The following is a 17,960-nucleotide window of genomic DNA, read 5'->3' as shown; positions in this document are numbered from 1 at the left end:
AAGGCCCCTATGCCATTAATTTCTGTGCTCAAGTTTGTATGAAAAGGCTTCTCAATGCCTACTTGTTGTAGACAGTTTACTGTACCATCAGCCTTTGTTATGGTTTTAAAATAGTAACCTGTCAGCTAATAATTGTGCACATTGATAAGGAAGTAGCCTACAGACTAATTCTCAGCATGAGTTGGGTTGTTTGGATGAGAAAGATACCTGTGCCCCATGGAATTTTACGATCATAACAAGGTCCTGAGGGTAAATATTCTACCCATATTTCCGGTGTATGGATAGTGGACCAAAGCCTAGTCTCATGCAAATTAAATGATTTACTTTGGAGCAATAACCTGGAGGTCATCACAAAATCCCTATGCCAGAAAGTTGTATGAAAAGGCTTATCAGTGCCTAGTAGAGGGTTTACCATCAGCCTTTGTTATGGTGTTAATCATAAAATAATAACCCACAAGAACCAATTCACATCTCTCCACAACACTTAATGAGTAACTAGTATACTCATGAATATGATAATAATTAATTATTACAAAATAATAATATAAGGACACAGTCGGTCTGTTTTGTTCATAGACTGCTGGTTGTGATCCATGTGACTGATCAGAGATGCTCACGCTGCTCTTTATTTGTGTCCTGGCCTCTGGCTGCTGCTACGCCATTCCACAAGGTGAGTGTGTAGCATATATGACTCCTGATCTGGCATATGTTTAGATAATTGAATGGATTTTGTTTAAATTATCTCCAAAAAATATGCACTGAATTTAATTTACTTTTGTGGGCTGATAATTTTGGTTATTCATTATTATACAAAGGTTGAGTGATTGAAACTATAAGCAAATCTTCTTCTTCTTCTTCTTCTTATTGTTATTTTAATAATATAATAATAATATAATAATAATAATAATAATAATAATAATAATAATTGTTATATATATATATATATATATATATATATATATATATATATATATATATATATATACAGTCAATAACTAAATTATTCATACCCCTGGCAAATATTATTTTAATGTTGATGTTCTCTTCACCAATATGTTTGTTCTGACTGAAAATGTAACTGCCACATGTACGACGGAGTATTAGGGCATGAAGAAAAAAACATTAAACTTGACATTTAGAGAATAAAGTTTTTCGAGTAAATTAAACTACGAAATACAGTTTAATCATAGCCCTACAGTTTAAGCTGTGTAGCCTACACTAACACACAATATGTGACATGAATAATAGGCCTACTTCAAATAGGTGTTATTTCAGATAGATTGCTAGATTGCAGATACTCAGATAGATTGGATCTTGTCTGTTAACTACTCATTGCCGTCATCGTGAAGCGCATCTCGCGGTTATGGAAATACCATGCACTATGCCATTTATATAGCTAGAATAATAGCTACATGTTTCCAATGATATAATGTTTCTATAGTACAAACTGTTATTTCACTCTGTTTTACGTGGGTAAGGCACTGCACATCCAAATAACTGCCCTTCATGACCCACAGGCCGTCATGGTTAACATGGCAAAACTCATTTGTTTAAAACTAATGTTTTTTAAAAACTGAATGTCTCACCTGCAATAAATATAGGAGGCTATAAACACAGATATATGTGCATTTCCTTAGAATAGCCTGCATGGGGTTGCCTGGTCGGGAGGACAGCTTCATTCGTCCATCCATAGACATTCAGCAATAGGCTGTTTTGCATCCATTACAAACAAACATGCAATGTCTGAAGTCTGAGATTGGGTAGAGCACTTATGCCTAGTCTAGTGCATAAGCATGAAGTTGAACCAGATGAAAAGCACTCTTTAATAATAGGCCTACAATAAATAAACAAACCGCTAATGACGTTTACTTTTGATTTATCGCCTGTAGGCCTATTTGGCTGAGCAACGGAGGTTAATATTCTATGTTTTGTCCACATGATGTAGGCCTAAGTCTAATCATTGTTGCACTTGAAGAAAACTGCAATGTTTCATTCGTTTTCCCTTTCAATCGTCCCGAGCGGTCGTCCTCTCTCAAAACTAACTTATTCTCAAAATGTTGAGTTTAAATGTCGACACGTCGAGATTAAAGTCGACATGATATTTCAACGTTGTTCTCGAAAAGTCGAGTTTAATGTTGACATGGCGACTTTAAAGTCAACACGTCTAGATTAAAGTCGACATGACATTTCAGCTTTATTCTCGAAATATCGAGTTTAATGTCGACATGGCAACTTTAAAGTCTACATGTCGAGTTTAATCTCGTCATGGCAAAAAACAAAATTCTTCATATGTGGCCCTAATACTCCGTCGTACACATGGCTAAAGGTTGTAAGACAATGTAGAAACATGGAATAAAAAAAATAAGCATTTTCATCCTTTTAATTGATCTAAATGAATAAGCATAATCATCAAGTATAAAAAGTACAACACAGAACAATAAGCCTCAACAGCTTGCAGATGTTTTTATATGCCAAACCAAAACTGTTGATTCTCCAATTTTAGTTTGTGCACAGTTGTATGACTTCTGTGCATGAATAGCGTTTATGTTTGCTTGAATATGTGTCAATAAATCTAAAGGCCTGGAGATCCCTTGTGCAGTGATTTCACTTTACTGCACTTCACTTTCACTTACTGTGTTGTAAGCTTTTGCACTAAAGTATGCTTTTTTACAGCAGTGTATGTTTGCTTGTAAGGTGTTAATTATGGCCTACTGAAATGTTTATTATGTTGTGCCCATTCTTTTCACATTGCATTGAGGTACCTCTGGAAATACCTCTATAAATACCTCTAAAGTGAATAAAAATGATTATTGTAATGGCATGCAGTATAGCCTATAATAAACCAGTTCAGGTCAACACATCACATCTAAGCCTACACTTAAATTCAGAGTGTTTATGTTTTACAGGCTAAATGTTTTATAAATGATGATTGCCGTGTTGTGTTGCATCCAGACATGTCGGGGAAAGTAATCATCTTCCCAGCGGAAACCAACACTGCCCACGTGAAGGTGACCCCTCGGGTGGAAAAGATTTTCTTCTCCGTCACAGTGTGTCTGAGGTTCTTCTCAGACTACAAGAAGGGACAGGCGCTGTTTTCTTTAGCCACTCGGTCACACTTCAATGACTTTCTATTAGAAAGAAAAGCAGACGGAAACTACGTTTTGTACATTGCCGACAAGGCAGTCATCTTCAACGGTCTGCCGAATGGGCTGAACGAGTGGAACTCTGTCTGTGTTACCTGGGACAGTGGCACCGGTCTGTCTCAGTTCTGGGTCAATGGGAAACCGAGTGCGAAAAAAGCGCTTCAGGCTGGCGGGTCCATCGCAGGAACCCCAAGCATCATTCTCGGCCAAGAGCAAGACACGTATGGGGGCGGATTTAATACGAACGATGCATTCTATGGACACGTTACTGATGTTCACATGTGGGACAATGTGCTTTCTCCCGCCGAAATTCAGAACTATATGAAGTGTGTTATTTCAAGACCAGGTAATGTTGTTGACTGGGAATATCTGGAGTATACCAGGCATGGTTATGTGATTGTTGAGCGGAATCAAAACACTATCTGTCCCTAGAGTCAGAAATTTCCCTGGCCACTTCAGAGAATGGCATGCAGCTTAGAAGAAACGAAATAAAGAGAGTGTGATATAAAAACATTCATGATGGATCTGAAGCCTAAACAAAAAGAAACATATGAAATTAATAAAATCATTATTTGTTTTTTAAAATGTGACCCTGTTTCTTCCAGTTTATCAGGCTATTTGTCAGTGTAAATGTCAGGGAGACAAAGCGAACAGAAAGTTTAATTTATGTTGGCCAAAGAAGTCTGCATCCATGTCATCTCACCTGACCCAAGGTTTCATCAACTGTTCATTTGTGTATCTTGCTGCTTAATCGATGAAGCATCTGTGGTCCTCTGTAAAAGTTATATTTTGTGGGTCATAGAGGTAGATAATCCAACATTAATGTTGAACTGCAAGCGTTTTTGGCTGCTGTTGTATGCCAAAGTTAGTGCCTCGTCACATTATTGATTGCCACCCCTAGTCTTCAAAAGTTAATGTTTATGGAAGACAGGTGTGGTTCCTTCCTGAAGTGTGTTCATGAAAGTCACTTATACACTGTAAAAAAGGAAAAGTCAGGGCTGTTCAATTTATCAAACCGTACTAGGTTGCAATTACACGAAACAGTCTTTTGAATGAAACATCCTTCCATGTCTAGAGTTCAAATAGCAGTTCACTTTTTCTAATTGAATCAAGTAGGGTAAGTGTATATATTGGGGTGAAAGAGAGTTTTTCACGTTATTAAACCACAAAACATGAAATTAAACAAACTCATACATTTCTTTCAAACACAATGTTATTACGTTGAACTGACATATTTTGCTACAGCAATGAATTTATCCAACAGAATCATTTCAGATCAATGTGAAGCACCTGAGCAAATTGGGTTTTCACAACATGAATCAATTGTGTAAGCCAAAAGAGAAATGCTGGACTAATTCTAGACATTTCATTCATGTGCAGACGATGTACAATGATAAATTCAAGTAAATCCAGCATTGTTGTTTCTGTGTGTGATGGGACACTAGAAATGTTTATGTTGGAGGGGCACATTTTTTTACAGTGTATTTTAATAATGGTCTTCTCCTCAATGGTAATCCTGACAATACTCTTACACAGTCATTTTGCTCATCATTTGTTCTTTGTCATACACGTTCCAAAAAGTCAGAATAAACAATAATGAGAAAATGTTTTGTGTTCTATCTAAATTATTTGTGTGACCTATACAATCTAGTTATGCATGATCTTATGGTTACGTTATGTATTCAGTCTGGTCCATAGAAAGTGATTTGCCAACATAGAACAGATCAGCTGTAACCAACAAATTCACTAGTGTAGCTGCATTCCGGCACGTGCAGGAAGAGAAAACGTGCATGATGACATGACAAAAAGGTAATTATTCATTATACTTTACCATTGTTTTTGCCAAGAGTCAATGTTGTGTGATCATATCAGCTCCTGGACCTGAGCATATACATTGTAGCCCTACTGTACCTATTATTCATGGTGTATTAGTGGATCAAAGCGCACATGGCAGGCTCATGAGAGATTTAATTATTTACCTTGGAGCAATGACTTGGGTGTCATCACAAAGGTACTATACCAGTAAGTTGTTTGTCTGAAAAGGCTTCTCAATGCCTAGGCTACTTGTTGTAGAGGGTTTGCCATCAGCCTTTGTTATGGTCTTAATCATACATAATAACCCACAAGAACCAATCCACATCTCCACAACACTTAATGAGTAACTAGTATACTCATGAATATAATAATAATTAATTATTAACAAAATAATAATATAAGGACACAGTCGGTCTGTTTTGTTCATAGACTGCTGGTTGTGATCCATGTGACTGATCAGAGATGCTCACGCTGCTCTTTATTTGTGTCCTGGCCTCTGGCTGCTGCGACGCCATTCCACAAGGTGAGTGTGCAGCATGACATAACTCCTGATCTTGGATATTTAGATAATTGAATGGATTTTGTTTAAAATATCTCCAAAGATTTTTATGTTTTTGCACTGAATTTAATTTATATTGTGGGCTGATAAGTGTAATTAGTCATTATTATATAGGGATTAAACTAATCAAGCAAAGCTCAAATAGATTTAATCTAACTTGATTAATTAATTAAATAATTAATTGAGCTTTGCTTGTATCGTGTTGATTTATTAAAGCCTCGTAACAATTGCAAAACCATGTTTCTGGATACAGAATAATGCAAAATCAAGAGAAATAGGCTTAATCATTAAGTTTCTCTCTCCTGCAGATCTCTTTTTTTACGTTTACCTTTGGAGGTGCGACAAACAGCTAGGCTACGTGAGACTGCACCCCACTTTAAATGGGAATTTAGATGTAGCCAGCGTCTGTCTCCGATATTTCTCTGACATCCCTGATAGTGGAAGAGAGCAAACCTTCTTCTCTCTGGCTACTCCTGCATACCACAATGTTTTTTTTTGCTTTACAAGACAGGACAGAGCAGCTATCAGATTATCGTCGGTAACTCTGGATCGAGTTTTTGGGGGCTCTCAGACGAATTGAGCGGATGGAACTCGTTCTGTCTTACGTGGGAGTCCAGCACAGGCTTGACTCAGGCCTGGGTAGCCTAAACGGCAAACCCGGCTAAAGGAAGTTCGTGTTTAAAGGTGGCTCTCTCACGGGCACGCCGATAATCGTCCTTGGTCATGACCAAGACGCATATGGTGGTGGGTTCAACCATAGTTCAACCGATGCACTCATCGGACAGCTCACAGACGTGCACATGTGGGACCGGGTGATTTCTCCATATCAACCGTTTTTCAGAGAATGAGAAGTTTGAGGGCGGCAATTTGATCAGCTGACAGGCACTTGAAAATACCACGTATGGAAATGTGGTTGAGGGGAGACAGATAAACGGAAATGTCAAACAGGACTGCTTGAAAATGCCTTTTTTGATCCACACCTGGCACCTCTTGTAGTCCGGTGGACAGCCCATAGAGCCCCATTGTGGACCCGGAAATGTTGAGTAGCCTACACCAAAGTTTTATGATGGAAATATATAATATGGGTTCCCAGCATGCAGAAACTGCCGGATGCTAATTTGCATATGTTGGGCAATTTGTGTAATTGAGCTAACTAGCATAAATTAGCATAATCGCCTATATTGATCATATTATAAGAGCTGCTTGGCCAAAATGGTCAATGTTAGTATGTTTTTAGGGGTTACTGGAGATGCTGAGTCCATATCTGATATTTTCAAGATTCAAAATCACTATTTTAACTCTCATTAAACTGATTTTGCTGAGTTTTTTGGTCCAATTTAGACAGATTTTTGGAGAATAGTAGCCTGGGTGCGTCAGGCTACAATGGAGCAGTATCAGACTCAAATTCTGACTAGAATTGAGTATGACTACGTCAGGCTAGGAGAATAGGGCTGTAGCGATATACAGTAGGGCTGTAACAATACCCCAACCTAACAATTCGATTCGTATCGTGATTTTTGATCCACGTTTGATACGAACCTCGATTTTTTTGGAGGGGTCAGGCTAGACATTTCAATAGCCTACCTTAGAACACCAGAGGATTAATATATCTGTATTATTTTATATCCTGATATTAAAAGAGAGAATGCTGAATGTCTGATATTTATGACAGCATACTTTATGCAGATTATTATAGCTTAGGCCTACTATTTCTATTACAACTCTACCACATTTAGCTGTCTGGTTGAAGCCTGGAAATATTGTACACAAAGAAGCATAGTTGGCTAGCTTATCATAGTCTACTGATTGGACTGTTCAGTTTCCTCATGTGTGTTTAAGGTAATACTCTTCTCGTAGGGACAAGCCCTTTTGGGAAACATTAGTATTGAGATGATCACTCAACTTGAATGCAAGAGCTTTAACAAATATGTGCAGCATGCTAATGATGCTAAGCAGATTTAATAGTGTAATGATTGATGAGACAGCGTTGTCTAATCAAAAGCTTTATTAAAGGTCGGGAGCAGGGACATCGGCACAGAACATAACACACGCTAGGGAAGTCAAGAACACTCGCACCTTACACACATAGGGTTGGACGCAGCCGCACCATACAGGCACAAGCACACATAATAACAACCCCAAAGTTCTCCCAGAATCCCCAGCGCGAAACATTGTGGGAATCTCAAGCACAGTCCAGCACGCTGACGTTAGCTCCCCCAACAAGCCATTGCCGTCCTCGGGACATTCAGTCCAGCAAAGTCTCTGGCACTGCCACACAGCAGGTGGGGTGCACACACCGCAAGAGCCCTACTCACCCAGGGGAACCACAACCACCAGCAGCCCAATGCGGGTAGTGCTGGCAGTCACCTGGCCTGTCGCCGCTCGTCCCCAGCTCCCTTCAGAGAATGCCCTCAGGTCGCACTTTCGCAGTGTGCACCACCACGACGTTCCTCCAACACCTGGCGGGGCCTAGCCTCCACTGGCACAGACTCCCCACCACTGAACACCGTAACTGGCACCGCACCTCCAACGCTCTGCTCCGTCGTCTCGCCAGTCGAGGCAGCAGACTCCAGCTCCATCGTAGCCGGACCACACTGCGCAATCAGGCTACAGCTACAGGACGTTGGCGTCCCCCCTCTGCTGCCTCGTCGCATAGCGGTCCTCCGCTGCTCCCGGCCGCTCCACTCTGCCACGGTTGTGCCAAGGCCACGACCTCTCTGGCTCGTGCCATCGGATTTCACACAACAAACTTTTTTTCCCCTTATTTTTCTAAAGAGCGCCGGCGAACAGGCCAACAAGAACAAGCGCCCGCACAACATGGTGCCTCCCACACGCACCCAAAGGCTTAGAGTTCCGTTTTTCAGAGGGCCCTTCCGCCGGAGCTGCCCAACCGTCGTGCCTCAAACGGCTCCGCCAACCGTCCATCCTCAAGGCACCACCTCCTTGCCGCTCCACCTCTGCTCTGCTCCGCAGACAGGGCCACCGCCAACTCCAACCTAAAGCTGCCTGGCGGGGCCAGGGGCTCAAGGTCTTCTCACGGTGAAGTCAGTGCCCAGGTCGGCGTCACCACCTCATCTTCCAAGGCCGCTCTCCCGGTCGCGTGAAGCCCTTCTCCGGCATGTCCACTGCATTGAGATCCTAGCACTCCTCCTGTAGCCAGGCCCAGGCGACGGCTGGTCTCCTCCCGCGGCTTCTACTGAAGGCCTCTGTAAGCTTCTTAGTACCCCTTACAAGGTCTCTCTTCGGATCCTTTTGCTTGGGCCTCAACCTAGCGGTGAGCATGGACGGTTTATGAACTTTCGGGCCCCTGGGCCCAGATGTATTAAGGGCCCCCCACTAATTGTCGCATGTGGAAGGAGGGTTTGGGGGTCCTTCCTCAGAAATGTTTTAATTTGTTTGATGTGATTTCCTGTATACTGGTGCATTTTGGGGATGGACTAAATTCAATCAGATTCATACACCATACATCCTGATGTGTTGATATTGAGGCAATGATTTCATGCAAAGGCTTGGGCTTCAGGGCCCCCTGACTCTGGGCCCGGTAGGCCCGTGCAGTAATTCATCCCTGGCGGTGAGGTCTCCCACTCCCGGCTCCCCCAGCACTGAAGACACTGTGTCCTACAGAACGCAACTTACTCCTCCATGGAAAACGTGCCCATCTACAGGTGCTGCTTTGGAAAGCAGCAGACCGCCCTGATCCACCGGCTGTGGATATCACCGCGTTTGGATGGAGTAAGAAGACAGGTATGAAGAAAGGAGACGAACTAGCCCACCCTCGATTCAAGTCCTGTTGCTCCTCCTGATTTGTTAGATGTTATCAGCTGTAACTGCAAAACTGGGTTAAAACGGTGTATACATGTATCTAAGTGCAGCTGTGCAGCCTAGCCTGTACTAATTATTGTTTTTGCAAAGGCAGTGATGTTACATGTTGCAATATATATATACACAGCTAAAAGAGCAGAAGGACAGGGATGAAGAGTCTGGAGAAGATGGCGACAGGACAACTGATGAGGACAGGAGGAGTAGTAGAGGCTAGTTCTTCCCTTTGTTACTCAATTGTGAGTCACAGCAGAGGGCCAGTGAATAGCTATTTCCAAAATTATTGTGGAATTCAGAAATAACTTGAAATTATTCCTGAACACTGAACATTTGTATCCTTCTAAAATCCGTCTAAATCGCCCCCAAAAACTCAGCAAAATCAGCTTAATGAGAGTAAGAACGTGACCAAACCATGTTTAAATAGTGATTTTGAGTCTTGAAAATGTCAGATATGGACTCAGCATCTCCAGTAACCCCTAAAAACATACTAACATTGTCCATTTTGGCCAAGCAGCTCCTATAATATGATCAATATGAGTGATGCTAATGCTAATTAGCTTAATTACACAAATTGTCCAACATATGCAAATTAGCATCTGGCAGTTTCTGCATGCTGGGAACCCATACTATATATTTCTATCATAAAACTTTGGTGTACTCAACATTTCCAGGTTCACCTTTCTGTCAACTAGACTATTGAACATACATTTGAGAATAGATTAATGACTAACTCTGATGGCAGGATTTATTTGAAATGATTTTACATTTTAAAATAGCCTTTTATTTATTTAAATAGCTGATTTGTGAAACATGGTTGTAATGATGGCTATGATTAGTGACATAATATGAAGTTGATGAAACCAGATGCAGAGAGTTTCCTGTTTTTGTTCAGACTCTCACGTCCCTCATATATATCCACAGGGATTCCCTATCATAAATAGAGAGACTGATATCACAGACTGGACTTTCCTCAGGTCTTGGTCCCATTTCATTTGATCGCTGGTTGATGCTGTATCTGTAGGCTACTCTAAAGTACTATACATTACAATTAGCCTCAGCAGCTTGTGTGCAGATGCCAAACCAAAACCGTTGATTCTCGGACTACTTTCAGTTAATGCTCTTCATAGTTGACTTCTGTGCATGCATATAGTGTTTATCTTTGCTTGAATATGTGTCAATAAATCTAAAGGCCTGGCGATCCCTTGTGCAGTGATTTCACTTTTCAAGCTTATTACAGTCTTGTAACTTTTTGCAAACCTATTTGTATTAGAATAATAAAATAATAAAAAATCATATCAATAGAATAATATTGTTAGAATAAAAATGTTTCAGATTCAGGTCAGGTCAAAGAAAAACAAACTGAAAACTTGACAGCCAATCCTATCTGATCATCTTGAATATTGCAGAATGGCTGAGTGTTACTCGCTTTTATCATCAGGAATTTAGAGACGTGTGGATCAAGAAGATAGACAGAGCAAGGTGTTTTCTGAATAATACACCTACAGGTTGATTGCATGAGCCTCACTGAACTTGTGTTAGGCTACTGACTGTTTAGCCTGTCGTCCAATACATATTAAGGCTTTAAACATCCACACTTTTGTAGCCTAGGCCTACTACATTTACATTCACATTCATTCATTTAGCAGACACTTTTATCCAAAGTGACTTACATATGTCAATTTTATTACAAGGTTCACTCGGGTTAATTGCCTTGCTAAGGGCACAAGGATGCCCAACGTCTCAACGTCACAACTTATTGCCCAATGTCGATATACACTTTTGACAAGCTGTTTAATAACACATGCACACAAGGTTCAGCCTCTTGACCTATTTTCATGTCAATGCTGTAAAAGGCTTTTGTCCTCTGGTTGCAGTACAATGATGAGCATTTATGAACACATTTTGATATTCAAACCCAATAAAAACAGAAGTTGAGAGAAGGTGAAATTACAAATCATGACATTTAGATATTGTTCATTCTGAAAGAGAAATAATATGATATTAATTGCAAACTAAATCATTCAGCAGAATATGCAGTTAGGATATCGAAGCTAAGGCTAAACTAATCAGGTCAAGACTATAATAAAACAATTAAGGTCAACACATCACATGTCTGGCTCGTGAAAAGGTGATAAAACCAGATAAGGAAATAATATAAGCAGGGTGAACTGACACAGAGACAATTGCTATTCTTGCTGTCTGGTGGAGGATCCAAAATGATGAAACTGGCAATCCTTTTTCTAATGGTCTCAAGCTGCTATGCTGTTCCAAATGGTAATCCATGTTCTTTAGATGCAAATACATTATTTGGAAATTAAAGAAAGTCTCTATAATATTCTTGTGTAACATTTACCTTAATAAATACCTTGACTGTGGAGGTGTGGGGACACTTAAATTAAGTTTATGTTTTGGCTAAATGGTTTATAAATGATGCTGTGTTGTGTTGCATCCAGACATGTCAGGGAAAGTAATCATCTTCCCAGCGGAAACCAACACTGCCCACGTGAAGTTGACCCCTGCGGTGGAAAAGATTTTCTTCTCAGTCACAGTGTGTTTGAGGTTCTTCTCCGACTACAATAAGGAACAGGCGCCGTTTTCTATATCCACTCCATCACATGCGGATGGCTTTGTATTCTTCAGAGGGGACGGAAGGTACAGGTTGTATATCGGTGACAAGGGTGTCATCTTCAACGGTCTGCCGACTGGGCTGAACGAGTGGAACTCTGTCTGTGTGACCTGGGACAGTGGTACCGGTCTAGCTCAGTTCTGGGTCAATGGGAAACCGAGTGCGAAAAAAGCACTTCAGGCTGGCGCATCCATTGCAGGAACCCCAAGCATCATGCTTGGGCAAGACCAAGACGCGTATGCGGGTGGATTTGATGTGTATGATGCATTCTATGGACACGTTACTGATGTTCACATGTGGGACAATGTGCTTTCTCCCGCCGAAATTGAGAACTATATGAAGTGTGTTATTTCAAGACCGGGTAATGTTGTTGACTGGAAAAATCTGGAGTATACCAAACATGGTTACGTGATTGTTGAGCCGAATCAAATCAATATCTGTCCCTAGAGGCAGAAATTGCCCTGGCCACTACACAGACTGTCATGATAGCCTATGAAGAAACAAAATAAACACAGTGTGATACAAAGACATTAATGATGGATCTGAAGAGAAGCCTAAACAAAGAGATGAAAAACATTCTCATGTGTTCTTACCATCTGCCCCTGTTTCTTTTAGTGTATAATTAGGATATTTGTCAGGGTAAATGGTATTACAAACATAACGTTTAGGCCAAAGAAGTGTGCATTGATGTCATCTCACCTGACTAAAGGTTTTATAAACTGTTAATTTGTTTATCTTGCTTCCATATCACTTAACTGAAGCCTCTGTGATCCTCTGTAAAAGTGATATTTTGTGGTCATATAATTAATTGCACAAGACCAGTCTCACCTACCAGGGCCAGTATAACCTACTATACTGTAAAGGTGGGCTGGAAGAAATATTGGGTGGGCAACATAGTAAAGCGGTAGCCTGACGAGTCAGACCCACATTAAAATGTAGGGTCTGGGCACTCACCGTTCGCAGTGCTCAGTCCGAGGGGCGGGATAATCGGTTGTCTTTCAAATTCCCTCTGCACGCAATAGGACAGCGCTGAGTCCCATGCGTTTCCCACCAGCAGAGCTAGTTGGCTAGTTCACTTTTGCCAACTTAAAAAAGCTTAACTCATGTCACACTATTCGCCAACAGCAACATTATCTTATTTGTTTTCAAGTAGCAGGGAATTCAAGCCAAACAGTTGCAACTCTGCCATCAATCATTATGTTAAGCCCGCCTAACGAGTGTATGCACAATTTGATTGGCCTGATAGAAGTTTAGTTTTTCGAGCTCACAAGCTAACGGAGAGTTGCTAGACTAGCCCTGGCAGCAAATGTAATTGCTGCCGCTAGGGTGCGTCTAGATTTCTAGGCTAGCAAAGCGGTGACATGGGATCAAAATTGACAAACACAAACAGCAGGTTGAGATGGGGCTTTAGGCCTACGTGTGTCAGAGCTTGACAACTGTGAGGATGGATTTGCAGAAGCTTGGATTAACAGTTTGGCATTATAAGCAATTTGAAGCTCGAGACACACATCACTACATGACATTTTTGGACATCATCTGAGGTCAGGGGTATAGTGGTAAAATAAGAGGTGGGTAAACTATGAATTCTGTGATCACGGTAAGGTGGACTGCACCATGCAGTAGGCTATTGGATTTTTAAAAAAGGCATTCAGAACATGTTTGATAGGTTGTTGACCAATGTTTATAACAATACTAGCGATTTTAAATGAGTGTCGATACATCGGAGTGTACATATTGTAAATGTGGACAGTGTGATTTTTGAATGTTTAAAAATGCAATTGGTGAATTAACTCTTTTCGGAGGTGGATATAAACTAATAAGTGGTGGATAAACTCTATTTGTGAAATTTCAGAGGTGGATAAATTGTGTTTACTTGTATTTAGCCTCCACTACAGCCCTGTCTGAGGTGCATTTAAATTTGGCAAACAGTGGCAAATGTTCATGTTGTTCTCTGAACAATTAAATTTGAACGATTTGATGCAAACAGTGGAGTTCTACATGTTATTGTTCATTGCACTCAACCAAGGCTGCACAGGCAACTACGTATGCAAAACTCTATATTCCAAATAAGACATAACAGTTTGCAATTATTTCCAACACTGCATACCCACATATAAAAAGAGGTGGCCACCGCACACTGTTATATTTCTTAGTGATTTTTATTGAGCAACGCGTTTCGCCAGTTGCTTCATCAGGCTCAATTCAAAACTAAGCAAGTGAGATAAAATAAGGTCCCATCCCAACAGGTGATAGGCCACTGATACATCACATGACTCAAGTCATCACATCAATTAGTCACATAGTCCATTGACTCAGGTTTAATTATTGAACCTATCACACAGCTCAACTAGTCATCTTCCTACTAGAGGCAATCCAGAAATCTTTTTCTATTACTAGTCAAATATTTCACAATCAACATTTCACAATTTTAGTATCACATTCTGATATTAGAGGCCATTACATTGTTTACAATATTTAAATGTCCATATTTGTGTACATATCCACAATCACATGAATCCATAAAAACGCCAATGTTCACAGCAAATACATATTCAATAAACAGTTACACTTTTAAGCAACATTTAGACAATTCATTACAGTTAACCTTTCTATTAAAAATGTGCCCAAAATGTGTTCCATACACAAATGTCAGAATTCATATACTGGTTAACTTTCAATTAAAAATGTAGTATATTTTAAAGTGCTTCAGTGCTTACAAGTACAATTACACCATACACAATAATAGTAATGTCCCATCTTCATAGCAGAGTACAAGTTACCAATAGACCTTCCTATAAAACTCCACCTATTAATTAAAGTGCAAGTGCTTGATTACTCATATTTTCTGTCAGTGTTAAGATTCAAATTTTCAAAAGACCACAACTTTACAAACACATACTTAGATCTAGTAGTTCATTCAAACCAGCAGGCTCTACAGTATTTATTTCATGGATCCAAAATGCTTCCCTTCTTAGGAGTTGATTAATCAGATTGCCCCCCCCTCGGATGAGGCTTAACTCTTTCAATACCCATGAATTTCAGAGTGGAAGGCGATCCATGATTTTTTTTTTTTCTTTATAATGTCGAGCAATTGCATAGTCCATATTTCCATTTCTAATTGCGGCTTTATGTTCAGCAATTCTTAATTTGAGATTCCGTTTTGTTTGACCCACATACATTAAACCACATGGACATTTTAACACATACACTACATGTGTGGACAAGCAATTAATAAATTCTTTTATATGGTATTTTTTGCCTGAATGTGGGTGGTAGAATATTTTAGTATCACTAGTATTCAAACAATGAGCACACTTTCCACATCTGTAATTTCCATAAACAGTTTGGGTAAGCCAATTTGTCTGCATAGGTTCTCTGTACATAGAACTCACAACCATATCCCTCACGTTTTTGCTTCTTTTAAAACAGAATTGTGGTTTTACCGACGACAAATGATTTAAATTGGGATCACAATCCAGTAAGGCCCAATGTTTGTTTATTATTCGCTTGACCTGTCTAGAGACTGGAGTGCTCAGACACAAATGTAGGCCTACTATTGTTTTGAACCCCCTTATTGGAAGAGTTTAACAATTCTTCTCTGTCTCTTTTACTCACTTTATCCAGAGATTGGCTAATACATTTGTCATTGTACCCCCTTTGTCTGAATCGTTGTGCCATTTCTTGGGCTTTATTTTGGTAGTTGTCTTCATTACTGCATATTCTTTTTAACCTTAGGAACTGCCCATATGGAATATTTTGAATCATGTGATCGGGATGAACCTTGTTGCGTGCAATATTGTGTTCCTGTCAGTCTCTTTTCGAAAAATTGAAGTTTCTAATTTCCCCCCATCATTTACCTTTATCAAAAGATCTAGAAAATGGATGTGATCATTGCTGTAATCCATTGTAAAACGCAAAGAAGGATGAGTTCCATTAATGTAATGGTTAAATGCAATCAGCTCATCTTCTGTCCCCACTCCAGATCAAAAAATATCATCGATAAAGCGTTTAAAGCATTGGATGTGGCCTTGAAAAGGATTATTATTGAATATATGTTGGTCTTCCCACCAGCCCATAAATAGGTTTGCATAATTGGGTGCAAACGGAGACCCCATACTAGTGCCCTGACACTGTAGGTAATACTTATTATGACCGCCCGCGCAGCCGCTAAGGGCGTCATATAGGTTTAGTCAGATTTTTTTTTTTTTTTTTTTTTTTTTTTTTTTTTTCTTTTTCGCATGTCCAAATTTCCGTCAATGATTCCCGGGACACTGAAAGACCGGGGTAGACAAAACTTGGTGGGCATGTAACCCCATATGGATAGCATGGAACCATCGTTTTTCGTTTTGATCTGTAGCCCCCCACACTGGACTGCACCCCGAAAGGAGGGTAGGGCAGACACAGTTTTCTGTGAATATCTCGAGAACCGTAAGGTTTAGGAGGACCACCTTTTTTTTGTATGTTGATCTCAAGGGGCCATGTCAACCCATTCCATAACCACTAATTTCATGTATAGCCACCTAGTTAAACACAAAAAAAGTAAAAATGAGGTGTTGTAATTGTAGGTATCTGTGACCTAACATAGTCAAAACTGCACGAAATTGGAAGTGTAGGATCATTTGACACCTTCTGAATGCACGCCAAGTTTCGTGGAATTTTGTTCATGGGGGGCCACAATAAATTAATTTATATTACTATACACCAACTGGCCTGTAGGTGGCCGGAGACAGTTTTCTGTGAATATCTCGAGAACCGTAGGGGCCTAGGGGTCCACCTTTTTTTGTATGTTGGTCTTAAGGGGCATGTCAACCCATCCCATTACCACTTATTTCATGTATAGCGCCACCTAGTTAAAAAAAAAAAGCAAAAAATTAGGTGTTTTCATCTCAATATCTCTGGCTGACAAGGTCAAACTGCACGAAATTAAAAGTGTAGGATCATTATGACACCCTCTGAATGCATGCCAAGTTTTGTGTACTTTCGTTCATGGGGGCCTTACAATAAAATAATTTAGGTGTACATTTAGTGACGCACACCAACAAGGATTCCCCGACACTGAAAGACCGGGTACACAAAACTTGGTGGGCATGTACCCCCACATGGATAGCATGGAACCGTCATTTTTCGTTTTCATCTGCAGCCCCCCCCCGCTGGACTGGACCCCCGAAAGGAGGGTAGGGCAGACACAGTTCTCTGTGAATCTTTTATGGTATGTTGGTCTCAAGGGCCCACATCAACCTGGCTCATAATCACTCATTTGTGATTTGCCCCCCGGTAAAAAATGAAAATCAGTAGGATTAAAAGAAAGCCAAAATAAATATTCATCATCATCATCATGGCTGCATTTTCAGTATTGGTCGTTTATCGTTTGTCCACTAGATGGCGCATCGTTGCAGTGAGACGTAATTTTGTTGGAAGTTAAAAGTGGGTTGGAAAAAAACAATGGACGCTTCATACAAGGACTGTAATTTACATAGCGAACATCTAATAAGGATAGGACGATGTTCACATGAAGTGTAATTCCCATTTCTTCTTGAAGCCGAAATAAATCTGAGGATGTTTATCGGACATGCTTGGTTTTTACTGCAGGTACGTTAATCTTGTAATATCAATAAGGACCTAGGTAATGTTACCGTTAGCGTTGGTTGAGTGATGGAGGCATTTGATTTATTGCATTTGTAGAAAACTATAAATGCGGTTATACCAAGCAAATGTATAGCAGCACTGTTTGTATCTTTCGACTGTCATTTATTGCACGTGCTACAAAAATCATTCTGTGCAATGGAAGATTTACCAACGTTACACCGGGTCTGATACAGTTTTGCCTATACATGCGTGAGACTGAGGCGCCTGTTTATTTTGTTTTAAGTGCGTGCAGGGTGTGAGGGGAATCGATGTGCTTTGATTACAGCTTGGTAGTTGTAGTCTGTGAAATTAAAAAAGCACGTGTGTGAAGTATCCAAACAATGACACCTTCATTTCATTATGGCTGCTTTAG

Source organism: Alosa alosa, chromosome 7, assembly GCF_017589495.1.
Source record: "Alosa alosa isolate M-15738 ecotype Scorff River chromosome 7, AALO_Geno_1.1, whole genome shotgun sequence".
Classification (NCBI taxonomy): domain Eukaryota; kingdom Metazoa; phylum Chordata; class Actinopteri; order Clupeiformes; family Clupeidae; genus Alosa; species Alosa alosa.
This window is presented reverse-complemented; position numbering follows the sequence as displayed.